The following is a 16,873-nucleotide window of genomic DNA, read 5'->3' as shown; positions in this document are numbered from 1 at the left end:
AAAGAGATCACACGTTAGAAGAAAAAATGGAGAGGGAGAGAAGAAGCCAACAGATTTTGGAAGAGGGGTGGAGAGAATAGAGAAGAGGGTGAAGAAGTGTGTTGTATATTTTGTTATCTACTTAAAAACTAAGAAAACAAACTACTAGGGATATTATCGAAATACCCCAATCTAAATTGCTTACGCGTGTCCCACTCTTTGGTTTTATTGTCCTTTTACCTGTGCTGAAGTTGGTTTCTGCCTTTTTTCAGCCCATGAATTCAGTTCCGATTTTACCCCCATAATCCTGAAGCTTTTCATTCTAATCAATGGGTTTATTGTAAAATTTTGTTTCCCGCTCTTCTTTGCTACTCAATTCTCTTCTATGATTGATTGACGTATATATACTTTTTTTCAAAGTGGAAGATTATGGATTTATCTACTGCATATTTCTATTTCAAATTGTCATTGAAGCCAATAGAGTGCACTGAAATTGCGGCTGGTGTGGTTCGTGCACTTGGAAGAAAGGACAGTGGTGTGGATTTTCGATTTTGGTGGTGCATTAGCGATGTTTTGTTCGTCAATTTCGGTGGTGCGTTAATGAGGTTTCTATTCGTCTGGTCTTAACCACCCTCACTTCACTGTTTAGGGTTTTGCTTCACTCACCCTCACTTCACTTTTTTTTGTTTTTTTGTTTTCTGCTAAACTTGGGTACTTCTTCGTTGATGGTATAGGGTTTTATCATGAGTTTGATTCCCTTCAAAACTACTATGATGCCTTAATCGATGCCAAGAAGATCATCGACTATCAAGATCGTCGACTACTATCAAGTTGGTGCGTACAATTATTTTTTTTCATTTTTGAAGTTTTTGGATCCAACAAGATTTATTTTTTGCTACAAAAAATCATTTATTAAGCTGGCTTCTCTAAAAAACCTTTTTATTTTGTATTATTAATTGGTGTTTGTATTTTTGTTCTACGGTTTTCTTGATCAGAAACAAAGACAATGTTTTCTTTTAGTAAAAGGGTACATTTTTTTTCGAGAGCTCTGTTTGATTATGGTTATAATTTTTAATGTTTATTTTTGTTTGTATGTGTGTGAATTTACATTGGTGTAGAGATTTGTGGATTCTACTTCTATATTTTTCTTATGATTTTTCTCTTTCTATTATTGATAGGACATTGTTGAGAAAGGTGGAATACTAGCTATAACTTTTCCCAAAAAGGTATTTTTTTAGGGTTTGTGATTTTGTTTCATTTTTCTGTATGTGCTAATGTTTTCTGTAGCTGTTTTTTATGGTTACATTGGTGTTTGTCTGAAGTTTAATGGTAAGTGTTTTAGGTTTTATAATACATTTAGTGAAAATTGATAATTTTGTTTAATTTTTGGGTATTTTGGGTGCTAAATTTGAATTGATGGAGGCTGATGGATTTATATAATTGAAGGGTTGAATTTTTCGAGATATTTGAAACGAGATCCTGATAATTTATTGAATGTATGTTTGATTTAATTGATGGTAAGGCTACTAATTAGTTTGAAATTGTAATATGAGTTTTTGATGTTGAATGGAGAGCGTAATTTATGTATTCCTTTTTTTATTAGCTTTTGATTAATGCAATGGATTGATGGCCTGGGTTAAGTGTAATACTCACGTTCCTGTTTGTCTTGTGCTGCAGATTCGAATTTTATGGAAATTAGAGTTTGTGGAGGAAGCTTCAAAGTGGTAGCTTTCATCTTATATGTATTTTATTATGTCATCTGCATGGTGCTTGGTTCTTATGATTTTTGGGCATTCATATTTGTGAAGAATATCATTCATTTTCAGAAATTATGATCCATGATACAAATTAATTTTATACTACAGGTTACATAGTGCTGAACATGGTATTGTTGTTGTTGCTTGTGTTTTTTCCCTGGGAACCAATAAATTTGCCAGGTGCATCCTTTCTACTTGATCTCCCCTAGATCTGTTTGAGTATCTAAGTATATTTTTGCTTTATTGATATTCATTATTTTGTATATGTGTAGCCAGGGTAGGGATGAAACTATAAAAATTTGGGAGAAATGTTTTAGTTATTTAAATCTATTGGTTTTTGTCATAGGCTATTGAGACCAAATTGTGGGTGTTTCGATTCGTGATTGGGTGGTCAATTGTACAGTTGTTTCTTAAAGTTTGATTCATGACATTCGATATTGATGCATTTTGTTAGCCAATGGGATATTGGATTTTGGAGTTTCTATGTGTTGGAGGTATTGAATTAGCTTTAGTGATTTAATTGGGAGTTAGTGTGTATAATTATTGAATGTGATTTTGTAATCTGTAACTATTATTTTAGAAATGTAATTGCTTGAGAAGTTGTGTGATTTGTGCATTTGTTTGGATTTGAAACCACTTGAGTTTCATATAAGCTAATGATTTGGGTCTAATGTTTTAATTGAATTTAAGGTTTCATTTGGTTTAGTTAAAACTTGGTTGGATGGCAGATTCAGAGGATGTTTCAAGATTAGTTGTAAAGTTCCAAGTAGAAACTGATATTGGAGGAAACACGGGATGTGTTCGAATAAAGTGAAGAGCGAGCTTAACAAGAAATAAGTAGTTTTGTTGATTTCGTATGAATAAGTTGTAGCACATTTTCTCACTAACTGTGTATAGCAGTATATCAGTCATAGGAATAAGACATTTTAGTAATGATTCCTTATACATCTCAATATCTTTGCGATATCTAATGGTTCCTTATATATCTTTTTATACATCTCAATTGCTCTTCAGTTTGTTAATAATAAGGGTTATGGTGGTGCAACATCAAATGCATGGTCATGTGGTGTTTACAAACTACTAAAATCCCAATGGAAGAAGCAACTGAATGTTGGCAATTCTACATCATCTGTTGACAAGTCTCAGAGGAAAGGATGATATTATACTTCAATTCCACGTGTTGTTTAATGCAAGGGTATTAGTGGGCATGAACTTACTTTAAATCTTCACTTTTTCACTATAACAACATCAGTATATTTCAATATTGAAATGTTGCAGGCTTTGTGTGTTGGTTGTATTGCTACTTCGTTTAGTGCTTTTAATGTAGTGTATTCCTACGAAAGTGATCATTTGAGATATCTAAAATACTGGAAGCATTTGGTACTACTCATGGACTATAATTTGGTTTATTGTTAGTTTTACAAGCCAATAGTTATGCATGGGTTTTATGCATTTGGTACTACTTCTATTGTGTTTATGTTTCTAATCAGTTGTAACTAATCATTACAATTACAACTAATTTTAGAAGTATATATAAACTCTTGACAAGCTCTCAGTGGTTAAATATCAAAATGCCAAAGATTCCTCAATATTGTGGGAGTGATTCATCCCAGATTAGGTTCCAATGTAGGCATATTTTTCAAATATACTGTTAGTTTTATTTCTATTTTGCTTATTATTCCAAAGTTTTATGCACCTCTATTACTAATTTTTTATTTTAAAATTTTATTGCACTTTTTCTATATTTGCACTCCTAACTTTTCTACCTCAAATTTAGTCTTACTGTGCATTAATTCGGGCTTGTCTACCTCTAGTAATGATTAGTATTTTTCAGTTTGTGCATTATGTAGGGGTTAAAGTAAACCAATTTGTTCATTATTTTTGTGGTGCATCATAGTTTCTGTCAAACGAGTTCTTCTCATAATGACTAAAGATTGGTCATTTCTAATATAGTTTCTGTCAAAAGAGTTCTTCTCATCATGACTAAAGGTTGGTCATTTCTATGGTGCAGATTATGGTGCAGATTGCGGTGCGAGGAAAGGATGATGGTGTTTTGCATCTTCATCTGGCAGTCATACAACCTCTATTGTAGCTGGAAAAAGTGGAATTCCAATGATGTACAAACATGAATTCAGGAAAGTAAGTTGAATGGCTCCCTGTTCTAGGTGAGGAATGACGTCTCCCCAATTGATTACTTTTTGATTAAAATCGGGAACTAACTTGATGATTTAATTCTCTTGCCTTATACCTTTTCACCCTTTTATGTGTTTAAGTTACTACTGTTCTATTTTGTAATTCTTGCTTCACAGAAGCAATGTAAAACTCTAAATTATAGAGTACTCAAATTTTAGCTTATGTTTTTTGGTGCAAGAAATATTGGAAGGGGTAGTTGATATTGACTTGACAATCAATCTGAAGCTCTAAGAAGAGGTTCAACATGATAAATGCCTTGATAGGAGAATTTGGAATCAGTGTGGGGGATAATTGAATGAAGTCAATTAAGGTATGTCTCTCAGACAACCTCTGCAGGGTCTATTGTTATTGAATGGCAGGACTTTTGTCACCTTTTCTTTAATGTATTTTGGTTGGTGTACTTTCAAATGACATGGATTAAAATTGGTTAATTATGTTTAAGAATAAAGACACAAGCTACCTTATGTTTGAAATTATATATTAGTCAGAAGTACTTATCAAATTTGTTTATGGTCAATGAAAACCCTGATCTAAAGCACATTTAACAATGTTAGTCATTCTCACATCTCATGATGCATTTGAGAGAACCTTTGTTTATTAATGGCATTCTTTTTAAATGCTAGCTGAGATACACTGAAGTAGTTATTGAAAGCTTTTCTCTGCATTTTTTTTTCAGATTTCCTTCCATTGTGTCAGTAGGTGTCAATTGCACTCAAGGATGAAGTTGTGCTTGTATATGTGTTCCTCTTGGAACTTATATAAATAAAGATAAGTGTGTCAAATGATACATGGATAGTTGACTCATGGCATCAAATATAAATGTCCATAGAACCCTCTACCTATTTAGTAGCACTTAAGTTTTTCTTTTTCTTTCAAGTTATCAAATTTGAATGAATGAGTATGTGGTTTGATCAAGTTGTTGGTGAACTTAATAATCAAGTGATGATTAATAATACTAGCAATCATGTTTATCATTCCTTTATATGTGTGTGTTTTATGTGTTTGTTTAATTAGATGATAAATAATTATTTAATGTGTGTTTTACCATTTGAATTCTGGAATAATTAAAAAATATGTGAATGAGAAAAGGTTAAAGAAACTGTAATGTAAGTAAGCAACCAAAAGCCAAATTATCAGATAATGAAGAGATAGTTTAATGTTTGGTTTGATTAGATGATAAATAATTATTTCATTTAAAAAAAAGCAAGAGTTCCAATATTTTTAACCAATTTATTTTTAATTATTTTCCTTTATTCATAACAATGTGTAAACTAATTAAATATTAGGTGAAATAATGAAAAAGAAAAAATTAATTACGTTGTGTTGAACTTTGTTGAATTTTGAACGTGATAGATTATAAAAAGTAAACTTTTTTAAGAAATGCAATATTTAAAAGTAAACGGAGGAAGTTGGTTTTATACAAACAATACATGACTGTTGATTAGATAGAAATTCTGAATAGAACATGGTTAAGAGCGTAAGTTTGAATTCAACTAGCATTGATTTGGCATAAATGCTAGCATTATTTGTATTAATATATTATTTCAATTAATCATAGTAATAGTATTATTATTAATATTTGTAGTTTTAGTAAAGTTATTATTATTATTTTTATTATTAATGTTATTATTATTATTATTGGTATTGTTATTATTATTATCAAAGTGAAAGTAGCAATTGCAAAATTTACGTGGGGTGCCAAAAGTACAACGAAGTAAGAATCAGTGGCAAAGCAGAAACATTTAGGATCGTGAACATTGATGTACAAATAGTTGCCGAGGTAATTACTTTAATCAATTTTTCTAATCAGATGAACAGACACGTGATTAGTTTAATCAATTACTTAAACTTGAAACTGGTATTGATGTTCCTTTTGAAAACTATGTAGACAAAAAGCAAAAACACTCACCCTCGTGTGTTGTATTGAGTAACGATATTCTAATGTTGGATTTGGTTGGTGACACTGATTATTCTCTCATAATTTTATTGCATGAAAACAATTGTATTGAAAATTCTGTTGCAGACTCGATGTTTCTCTAAAATGTAAATAACTTTCTTTAATGTACTTTAAATAATTTTATATATTTATATATGTAATATATTTTATCAATAAATTTTATTATGTCTTTTAATTGCAATATATATTTCAATTAATTTTGAATATTAATATTTCAAAAAAATTATTTACATACTAAATCACTTTAATTACAGAATTAAGTGATTTAAATACTATTATTTTTTATAACTACATAATTATATTTGTATACTTGTATATAACTTGTGGTCATGTCTTGATTGAGAAGGTTCAGATAAAAATTTAATTAAAAATATTTGACACAAAAATTAAAAATTATAATCTGAGACCTTTAGTTGAATAAAAAATAATAATTTAATATAACCATTAAAATAATTAAAGTATTTGATTGTGACGATAAAATATATTAATAGTAACATAATATTATATTTAATAAAAAAAAGTGAGTGTGCATCGTAGATATTTATTTGTTGTACACTCCATGTTTGGAATTTTATCAAATATTGTGTTTTTACCATTATTGGTCCTATAATATAAGATTAATTTATGTATAAAGTATTCCAGCTAACAATAATAATAAAGTAGATAAGCTAGAGAAACTCACACATCTGCACAAATCTGCACAAATGCACACCAACCATTCTCACATCTAAAAAAAAGTCTTTAGTTAGACTGCTTCAACTTAAAAACTGAAATTGGTATAACTATTCTATTTATAAAAAAAATATATAAAAAATAATTACAAATTTTAAAAACAATTGTAATATAACTATTCAATTCAAATAATTTAAAAATAATATTCAAAATTCCTTAGTCAAATAATTAGCTTTTAGAATACAATACAAATATTTAATTATTATTTTTAACTTTTAATCACAAGAAATAATCATTTCAATTATTTATTTATGTCAACATTATATAAAATAATTTCTTAAATTCTTAATTATACATCTACTTAATTATTATTATATATTTTAATATGCAAAATGTTTACATTTAAAAATGCATATAATAATACAATTATTTAATTCTATTTTATACTATTCAACTTTTTATTTCTATATTACACCTACATATTATATATAATAATATTATATATATATATATATATATATATTATATATATATATATAATATATATATATATATATATATATATATAAAATGTATTTATATAAATGTAATAACAATAATATAATTTTCTGGAAACAAAAATTATAAAAAAACAACAACAAAGGCCTCTGAATATAAAGAAGTATCAAAATCATGATACTCTAACTTTTTTATTAGGAATCACATCCATTTCACAATATATTTACATTTTATTATGTTTACATGTTATTTTATTTAAAATATTTTAAGTTTAATTTTATCTTTTTTTATTTCATATGTGGATACATTTTTAATTATTCTCTATTTAAAAAATTTGACTATTAACTTTTTTGTGTTGTATTTGTTTTGCAAAAAATCATATTGCATACTTACATCTTACTTTAACAATAACTCACACATACATCTTTCATTTTAATATAATATATAACTCAAAAGTTTAATTGTAAATTTTAATCATATAATAATATTATTTTACTACACAACACTAATCAATTATAGTGTCAAATTTATAATTTAATACAAACTCATTGTCAAATATTAAGTTATAGTCTTATCATTATTTATTATTTGTAGTATTAATCTATGATGCACCGATATTTTAAATAGTTTAAATTTTGTATTATTAGATGATTTGTTACTTACATTTATTTGTCTTGTCTTATCTTTTTGTAAGACCCAATATTTTATGCCTCAATGTTTAAGGGTTGGCCTTAATCTGTTGGGCCTAAAGGCTGGCCCATAGGGTGCAAATGCCCTAAAGCTGTTAGGGTTTCCCTTTCAGCCTCACTTTTGCAAATATGAACCTAAACACTTCCCCTTTCTATTTCAGAGCTCTGTTAGGGTTAGCCGTCACCCTCTCCAAGCGAACTGCGACCTTTTCCACTCCATCCACTTGTTTCTTCCTTGAGCTGTTGCGCTCTTACGTTCTGTGTCGAGGGCGCGTCGGGATATCTTGCTAGCTTATTTCCAGGTAAGGGAAGCTAGAACCCTCTGGTTGTGTGATACGTTTCTGTGGTTGTGAGTTTGTATCGTGATTGGTTGAGATTACATGTTGTTGTGAACGTATGAGATGGTTGGAAATATTATTAGGTGTGAATGTATAGTTGATGCAGGTTGAACAGTGGCGTGGTCTGTTAATCTCGCCCAAGCGACTTGGTCTCGCCTAGGCGAGACTTGTAGAGAACCAACCCCAGCTCGCACTCGAGCTCTCGCTAGGCGGAGGGTCTTAGTTTTGAGCGAGGTGCTATCTCGCTCAGGCGAGAGACGCTCACCTAAGCGAGCTTGCGTGGGAGTTTGAGGATGGGTCGCTGCAGTTGCAGCCCAGGCGAGGGACCTCACTTTTGGGCGAGGAGTGGGCTCGCTCAGGCGAGGGAGGACTCTCCTAAGCGAGTACGCGAGAAACACCCATTCGCCTCTGTCGCGATCTCGCCTAAGCGAGGGCCTGTCACTTAAGCGAAAGGACCCCTCTCACCTGAGCGAGGGCCTCTGGCCTAAGCGAGGGTTAGGCGAGAGGATGTGTGGGTACTGTTTGGAACTCTTGTTTGGGGTATTAAATACATGTTTGGTTGTATTGCTATGTTAAAATATGAAAGGAATGAGTATACATGAAATGGGAGGGCGTATGAGTTGTGATTTACGAGCTTTAACATGATGTAAGTATGATATATGTATGAGATGATTCATGGAATTGAAATGATGAGTTTGGTATGAGTTCGACATGAGACATGAAAGGGTTAGGAATAAAAGTATAGGGATTTGAAACCGGAGGCCTCTCCTCATCTAGTTCTTTCGTTACGCCGAGAAGAAGCAGAAAGAAGCTTGGAAGAAGAGATGGTCAATCTTCATCTTATGGGCGAGACTGCTAAAAAAGAGGCTCTTTAAAGCCAAAACGAGTCCTCTCTTGCAGGAGGGATAGGCGGGAAAGGGGGAGGAGGTCTTCAGTCACTCCGTTTTTGAATTGGGTCACGAATGGTATTCGATTTCTTTTAACAGCAAAAAAGCATTCGAACTTAGGAGATGCGAAAAAGAATCAGGTTCTTTTTTATATTCCTTCTTCAAGATAGTACGCACAGGTGAGAACATCCCTAATCGAATGGCCTAGCTTTGCTTCTTCCTCTTTCTCTGCTTCGGTTTACCAAAGGGGGTGAGGTCGACCATCTTTCGGTGGTACCTTTTCTGTCTAGCTCGTTCTCTTGGTCAAAACAACTACTCCTTACTGGCCAATAAGAATCAGAATCGCCCGGGATGAGTGAGAGCTAAAAGAAAAGCCTAGCGGCAATTCCCGATCTTCTCTTGATAGAAAGATCATATCAACACCGAACGAAGACAGATCGTAGTTACGAGAAGAAAGGTATGCCGGTTGATGGATGTAGTTCATTCTAGAAGTAGTTTGTTAACCGAATTGAATTGTTCGGTCGTGGTACTTTTGCTTGCTATTCAAACACATTGTCGAAAGGGGAAGATCGAATTAGCTCTGGTTCAAGAAGCCTAGCCTTCTTTCTTCGGAAGTCTACTGAACGGGGTCGATCCACTTTACTTTACTATAAGTAAGTAAAATCGGAAGTCGTTTCAGGTGCATAAACAAGCCATCCTATCTTGTGTAAAAATAGCTTTAAGGCCAGTACTCTTTCTCTCCTAGAAGCGAAGGCAGGAGCAAAGCCTATTGATTCACCTATTTGCTAACCTACTTGTCGGTTACCCGCACTCTGTAACCAGAATAGGGCTCTGGAGTTCATACCACCCGACGGTTCATCAGAAGTCTGGAAGGCGGCGCCTAAACTAGTCGGACTTGCTTGAATCGATACGCTTACCAGACTTCTTTGTCTATTCAATTGATTTTGTTGCAGACTCTTCCCCCGGCCCAGTAGTGGAGCTTGACCCTTGCCCTACGCCGATTGAGATCTTTCCTTGTGCGGTACAGGTAAATTTGGCTCTTGAGGGAATACCCGATTCATCAGAACTTCAACCAGAAGAGGTAGGCTTGGGTTCCTAGTATAGGTATAAGAAAGTCAGTAGAGCTAAATAGAGGTAGACTTGACTTCTATGCGTACTGAGCTGAGGTGCTAATGCTTCCCGCAGGGATAAACTTTCTTAGTCAGACTTCCTTGATAGGTGAGACTTCCACGAAAGCACGTATAAGAAGAATCTTAGTATGCAAGGCCTTCGATCTAAAGGGAGCTTCGGTGTGTTCTTTGCTTTCATAGAAGATCCTCCGCTGCTGCTAAAGGAAATGGTTCTTAGGTCGGTGAAACTGTCCCTGTAGCTAAAGTCAAGTCAAGCCAGTTCATTCATGGCAATCAGTCCTGCGCTTCTTTCCCACGGGAGACTCCATCTTTCTCTCTTTCTTTAAATACTGAGTTGACTTGGTTGTGCTTTACTAAAAAAAATAATAAATATAAGGCGCGTTAGCGCTTTCGTTTTCCAATAAGGGGCGAAGCTTGAAGAAGCGAAGCGAGCCTAGAATAGCAGCCTATTACGTTACGTGGCCCCTTTACTTTTTTTTTAAATAAAGCGCTAGTGCCCCTATCCTATAGAGTCAGGCTCTTCTGCTATCAATGAAACTGAAAGAAACACAAAAACCCAGTGCGTTTTGTATAGATCGAGACTTGTAGCTGGATTCTTTACTCATGACATACTGGGAAGAATTGCAGGAAATCGTTCGATAACACTTCTGACTACTATTTCCGACGATCAAGACAATTCCCGCGAACTCTTTCATTTCATAGAAGTTGATTTTTCTTCTTACAAAGCAAATAACATTTCCTATTGATTTGTCCCCTATCCTATAGAGCTGAACCTATTCTGATTCTGAATTATCCGTCGCTACGCTGTTCCCAAGGACTAGCAAAATCGAAATAGCGAAATTCTTGGGTCATCTCAATGGGTTCAGAAACCACACGTTTCTCTGGATCATCATAGCGTACTTCTACATATCCACTAAAAGGAAGGTCTTTTCGTAATGGATGACCCTCGAAACCATAATCTATTGATATACGGCGTAGATCCGGATGATTGATGGAAGAAACACCAAACATATCCCAAACTTCTCGCTCCCACCGACCGACTGATGGAAATAGACTGACTACCGGAGATATTCGTGTTACTTCGTCTGCACTGGTTTGTACACGAATGCGTGAGTTATACCGGGGAAGTTTCCATTCGATCAATCAGCGGGTAAATTGTCTATTTACTTTCATCTCATCGTAAGCAAAAGCTTTGACTTCTGAACAACTATGAAAGACCAGTGGTTCCATTCCTTCTTACTTGACTTCTGGGCCAACCCAACCCAAATGGGAAGAAGAGGGTCAGCCAAACAGCGGTCCACTTTGTACATTTGCTGAGGCAGACCAATCGGGCATTTTAGAAAAGGGAAGGGAACTTTTATCACCGAAGGAGGCAGTACAAATGAAGGAGGCGGGAAGCTACCGCTTCTAGAATGCAAGCTTATCCTTTACTTTAGAGCGTACCGCTATTGAAAAAAAGGTTGATGGATGAAGTAATCGGAATGACAAATGATTACGGTTGCGAAAACCGGATAAAGTCGGGAACCTTTTGAATCAAAGTAGCGCCGAGTACTTCGACTACAGGGGGAGGGAAGCTTCGTAGACAGCTTCGCGTCCTCGCCGCTTCTTTCTAGCGACTAGCTTCTCAAGTGGATGGCTTGGTAAGCAAGCAACCTTCAGCATAGGTAAAATCCCCCTCAATAATAGGCCAGAATGGTGGGGAAGGAGGCCCCCCTACTTCAATGGAAAGGGGGGAATCGCCGTTTAACAGATAAAGCATTATCTATCAGGTAAAGGGACTTCTTTCCATTAGGCTTCTATTGAATGTAATCAGGCTCATCTCTCTAGTTCGTCCTTGCCGGTTGGTTATAGTTCAGATTCAGTGACCACAGAGTCAGTCTTCGGTTCCATATCAGTGTCTATAGAAAAGGGCAACCGGCTCACATCCTTGCCCGGGACAGTCCTAATTGAAACATAAGAGTGTGTTTGACTTGAGTTTGTTCTTCACTCTCTTCCCATCATTATGGAAAGTAGTTGCTTTGCTGTATAGCTAAGATTTCTTTCCATTGGGAGTTCTTCCTTCGATTCTTCGTATGTTTTCTCCCTAGCCCTAGCAGCCTTTACGGGGTGCTTTCCGGTTGGGTGAGCTACCCTTTTTCAATGATATATGGATCAAGGCCTCGCTGAGCCAGATCAGCACGAGCTACTAAAGTAAAGAGAAAGAAGCTAAAAGCCTCCGGGCGTGGGAAGAGGTTGGGAAACCGGCCAGGCAAAAGGCTATCCTGAATCAGATACCATTCTGAGGGGAGAGACCCGTAACCAAACAAAGAGGCCTAACTGCAAAGCAAACCAGAAAGATGTCATCTATGCTCTTGACATCAAGAAAGAGCTTCGTTGTTTGATCTGTCCACTGGGACATCTACAAATTGAATCATCAAAGAAGAAGAACAGGCATTGTCCGCAACCCTTGTTGAAAGAAAGAGGAACTGCCTTTACTCGTCAAAGCCAGCATCCCAGATGCCTTCATGACCTATAGACTTGTTATTCTGCTTCTGTGGAATCTTTGTATTGTTAACCCCTAAGGGAAGGGGAAGATCACCACTCTATTAGTGGGACTTCTACCAGTTTATTGGATAGAGTGAGTCCTCTGATTCTCTATATCGATCTACTGGGAAAGCATCGATCTAGCCTCCCACTCATTCTGCTAAAAGGATGTCCTAGAACGGAGAAGTGGAATCAAATGATCCATCTTCATTTTCCCATAGGACACATGGAAATCATGCTTCCTTGTCCTTGTAGCTCGGGGAAGAGAAGGCATCCATGCCGGACATCGTTCTTTCTCGGCCCATCAAGAACTCGGCATCGAAGACTCATTGCTCTAGGGTACCTGATGGATTTGCTTTCCAGCCTGTGGTGAAGACCCATTCCTTTGTTCGTTATATTCTATTGGTTCTCGCCCTAGCCTACTCTGATTTTCCAGACGGAGCTTTTTGATTTTTGTATTTCGCCCTTGCTTGTATAACAGGAGCAAAAGGACTCCTATCTTAACTCACCGTAGTTGAAGAAGGAATGCTTGGTAGTGCTAATGGAATGCCCCAGACATATGTCAAAAGAGAATCTCGATAGAATCAATAAGAAAGCTCATTGGAATGAAACATGACATCCATCTTCATCAACTTACAGTAAGCGCAGTGGAGAGAGTGGCTCTCGGGGAGCGGGCACTCATGGAACGTAGCTATCTCAAGATACCTGACTTGCTATCTCTTCAAGTCAATCACGATGATGAGGACTCACTCATCTCTATGTGCGGATCATCGTCTGATCCATGCCCCCTTGGGTTGTTAAAGTAATTACAGATGGATGAGATAGCTACCTTGATTGATTGCTGGGAATAGAGAACCAATCTATCTCTCCCGGGGGTAATTAGAAGAAGGAAGCATTGATGAGTTCACTGCGTGTTGGTAGCGAGGATAGAGAGAACAAGAATGAGCAGCCTTCCATGAATAGAACACCAAGGAACCTTTCTGGATCTGCTTACAGCTAGCGAAGAGGAAAAGGAATGCTTGTTGATTGGACTGATGCGAGGTAGCTAGATAGAGAATGAAAAAGCCTTAGATGAACTACCAAATAGAGGTCTTTCCCCGGATTGAACTCACAGAGATGGCTAACAAAGGGTATTGATGTTAATATCACTAGAATGGAATGGAGGGGAGGTGCTCTAACCACTAGAATGAGAATGGAGTCCTACTTTCTTTCCCTCGGCACCAAGCTACGAAGCCAATTGATCTATCTTGGGATGCTTTCCCGTAGATGAAGAATAGGATGGATCGGTCTATGCCCACTAACTAATTCTTTTTTGTTTGAAATGAGCCTGCGACATGCCTTCTACGCGCTATACCCACTTGATTGAATGGCTTTGCCCTCTTCCTTGGCTTCAATCTCTGTTCCAGTAGAAGAAGAATATGGCGCTTAGCCGGGAAAGAGCTTCTATCGCTAATGGTCACCGATCTAGGGCATCCTAACCTAGGGAACTCATCTATGGAATCTAGGCTCCTAGGACATAAAGGAAATGAGGACTTGTTCTGTTGGTCTATCGAGCATCTCCGTCTCTTACCAGCCGAGCTTCCCACTATAATAAGCGAGTTAGAGAAAAAAGGTAAACCTATCCAATAGCAGTCCTATGGTAAGCAAGCTCAAGTTCAGTATACATAGGATATGCTTTTTCCTATCTCTGCTCTGGTTTAGAACCCTATAACTAACTAGGATTCCCTGGTAGAGCCATAGATAAAGATTCTTTTGATGTCTTCTCCGCTTGAGAGGGAAAGACGGCTGCTCTGTGAACAACCCTAGTTGCTGGTCCTGTTCCTGCTGCTAACTGCCACCTCTGCTCCAATACATAAAGCAGCTGAAGCTATTGATTGTAGCAGCTATGTCCCATTCATCACTGCTTTATGTTAAAAAGAAAAGAGCTGCTCCTCTCCGATCTAAGCCCTCTCTCTAGTCAGAAATAGCGTAAGTAAGTGAATCAGGATAGATCGACAGGCCAGCAAAGGCCTTCTACCGCAGCGGGCCCACAGGCCTATGCCAATCTCTTAGGGCAGGTTCTCTTTCATCCGTCTTTCCTAGGTGCACATCTCCATCTACTAAAAGTAAGGGTGGTTACCATAGATAGATTGGGTCATTCGTAACCGATGCTTTAGCATCAACTACAGCTCTTTCATAAACTACAACAATATCCGATGTAGCACATTCTCCCTCTTTCGCATATCCGATGCTTTGCAAGCAACCTTGGTGTCAGCATCGTCACTTGTCCTAGAACAACCCTGCCTATTCAAAAGAAGTACCTCACCTCACTTACGAAGAAGTAGTGGGAGCTGGGCTCTCGATTCAGTTGGATAGCCAGTCTACCTAGGTAAGAGTGACGTCGACCGGGTATCCGAGAGGGGCACAATGCAGGCTGGAGATCATCTGGTAAGGAGAATCCCCAGGCTTTAGATAGTTTAGAGGGACTAGGCAATGAGCCCGGATAATCGAATGGAACTCTTCTTTCAGAACCTTTCTAAGGTCATATATGAATAAAGGTTTTATATAAACGATCTGACAGGACTCAATGGAGTTGCTTTTAAAGCGAGCGAGTAGTCTTTGCCAAAGTTAGGGGCTTAGATATCAATTTAACAATGAGAGAAGTGTCAGAGTTCGAGAAGGTAATGGAGTGAAGTACGTAGCCCTTAGGAAAGTGCACGAGAAAAGGAAAAAGAGTTGTGAGTTTGACTTTCTCTTTTACCACAATAAGCCGTGTAGTTACCGGATCGGGACAAAGAGTCGGAGATAAACAGAGTCAGGTCGAAGAACAGAGCCTATATCGACACCGAAATAGATCACTGTCTTTGACGCTTCTAGGCAATATGCCATCGATTACCTCAAAACTACTTTGAAATTCAGCATGACATAGGTACCTACTTCCAATCTTCCTTGAGAGCTGGGATAAGTACGGAATTTCACTCCGGTGGAATCGCTTCTATCCTTAGCCCGGTACCGAGGGAGGGCTTTCCGAGACCAATGCTATCAAGAAGTCACTAGACTTACTATTATTGCATCGAGAAAGAGTGAAAAGATCTCCCCTCAATAGCTTATGTTATTCTTCTTCTTTTTTGCCGCTAGCCCTCCCTCTCTTTCAACGCTTGGCCACTCGATTGCTATTGTCGCCTTGGAGCCCGCCCTTGGCTGGTTTCACCCCTTCTCTAGTAGCCTTGCCTGCTACCTTGATAAATTCTTGTGTTACTTATGAATGAAAGGAAATTTCTTGCTTTAGAAAAGAGCAGAGCGCCAACGGCAACAGCTAATTCATCTAAATCAATGGCACGTGGGACAGGTGAAGGAAGGGCGGGATGAAGCAAGCAGCCAATCCCTTGCTGGGCTGGTTAAAAATTGCAGCATCAGTATTCATCTTATAAACACCATGGGGTGGGGCCTGCCAACCTATAGGTGTTTGCACTATTTTTAGCTTCTCCTTCTTATACGCTTCGAAGAAGCTGATTGCTTTGTTCACCACATCCACAGGATAGTTCTGTATGTCCTGGAACAGCAGCAAATTTATATCCACGCCGAATAAAAGTATCCATCCTCATTCTGATTAGGGATGTGGATACTGTGCTTCTTTTCATCGTAATATTTCTCACTAAAGAGACTGAGAGCCAGTGAGGCTGTTGTTAGCTTATTGACAATGTCGGCCTGTTAAGCCTTATAATAGATGTCCTGGAAGGTTTGCATAATACCCCCAAGCAGAAGAATATCCGGCTTCATATAATCTAACAAACTCTCTTTAAGAGTACTAAGAGTTTCAAGTCTGACATCCTCATAGGAAATAGAACCTTTAGAACCTAACTCTGGGCATAGATTCTTAGCAAGGTCAACCAGTTTGTCGGGGAGTAGACGTAAGGAGTCTCTGAATGTAAATAAATGCCTATTCTTTGAATAGACAACAATCTCGTAAAGTATATGGTCTCTCATATGGGGCTTTACCGTGTAATTAGGATGATATAATGTTAGGTGCTTCAGTAGGAAAATACCATCGAATCGACCTAAGTTATGAAAGTAGATAGTTTTAGCCGAGCTATTTTGTCGAGTAATAGACGCAACCCTCAAGAGAAAAGATTAGAGCATTCGGGTGCTCCTTTCTTCAAAGGTAGGGAATACTCTTGAAGAGTAATCTTCGCTGAAGTAAGTATCGATCCTATCAACCCTAACTTTAATCCCCGGATTCACCACCATGACACCTACCGCATAGGGTACAT

Source organism: Vigna unguiculata, unplaced genomic scaffold (genome assembly GCF_004118075.2).
Source record: "Vigna unguiculata cultivar IT97K-499-35 unplaced genomic scaffold, ASM411807v1 contig_20, whole genome shotgun sequence".
NCBI lineage: Eukaryota > Viridiplantae > Streptophyta > Magnoliopsida > Fabales > Fabaceae > Vigna > Vigna unguiculata.
Note: the sequence above shows the minus strand (reverse complement) of the source record.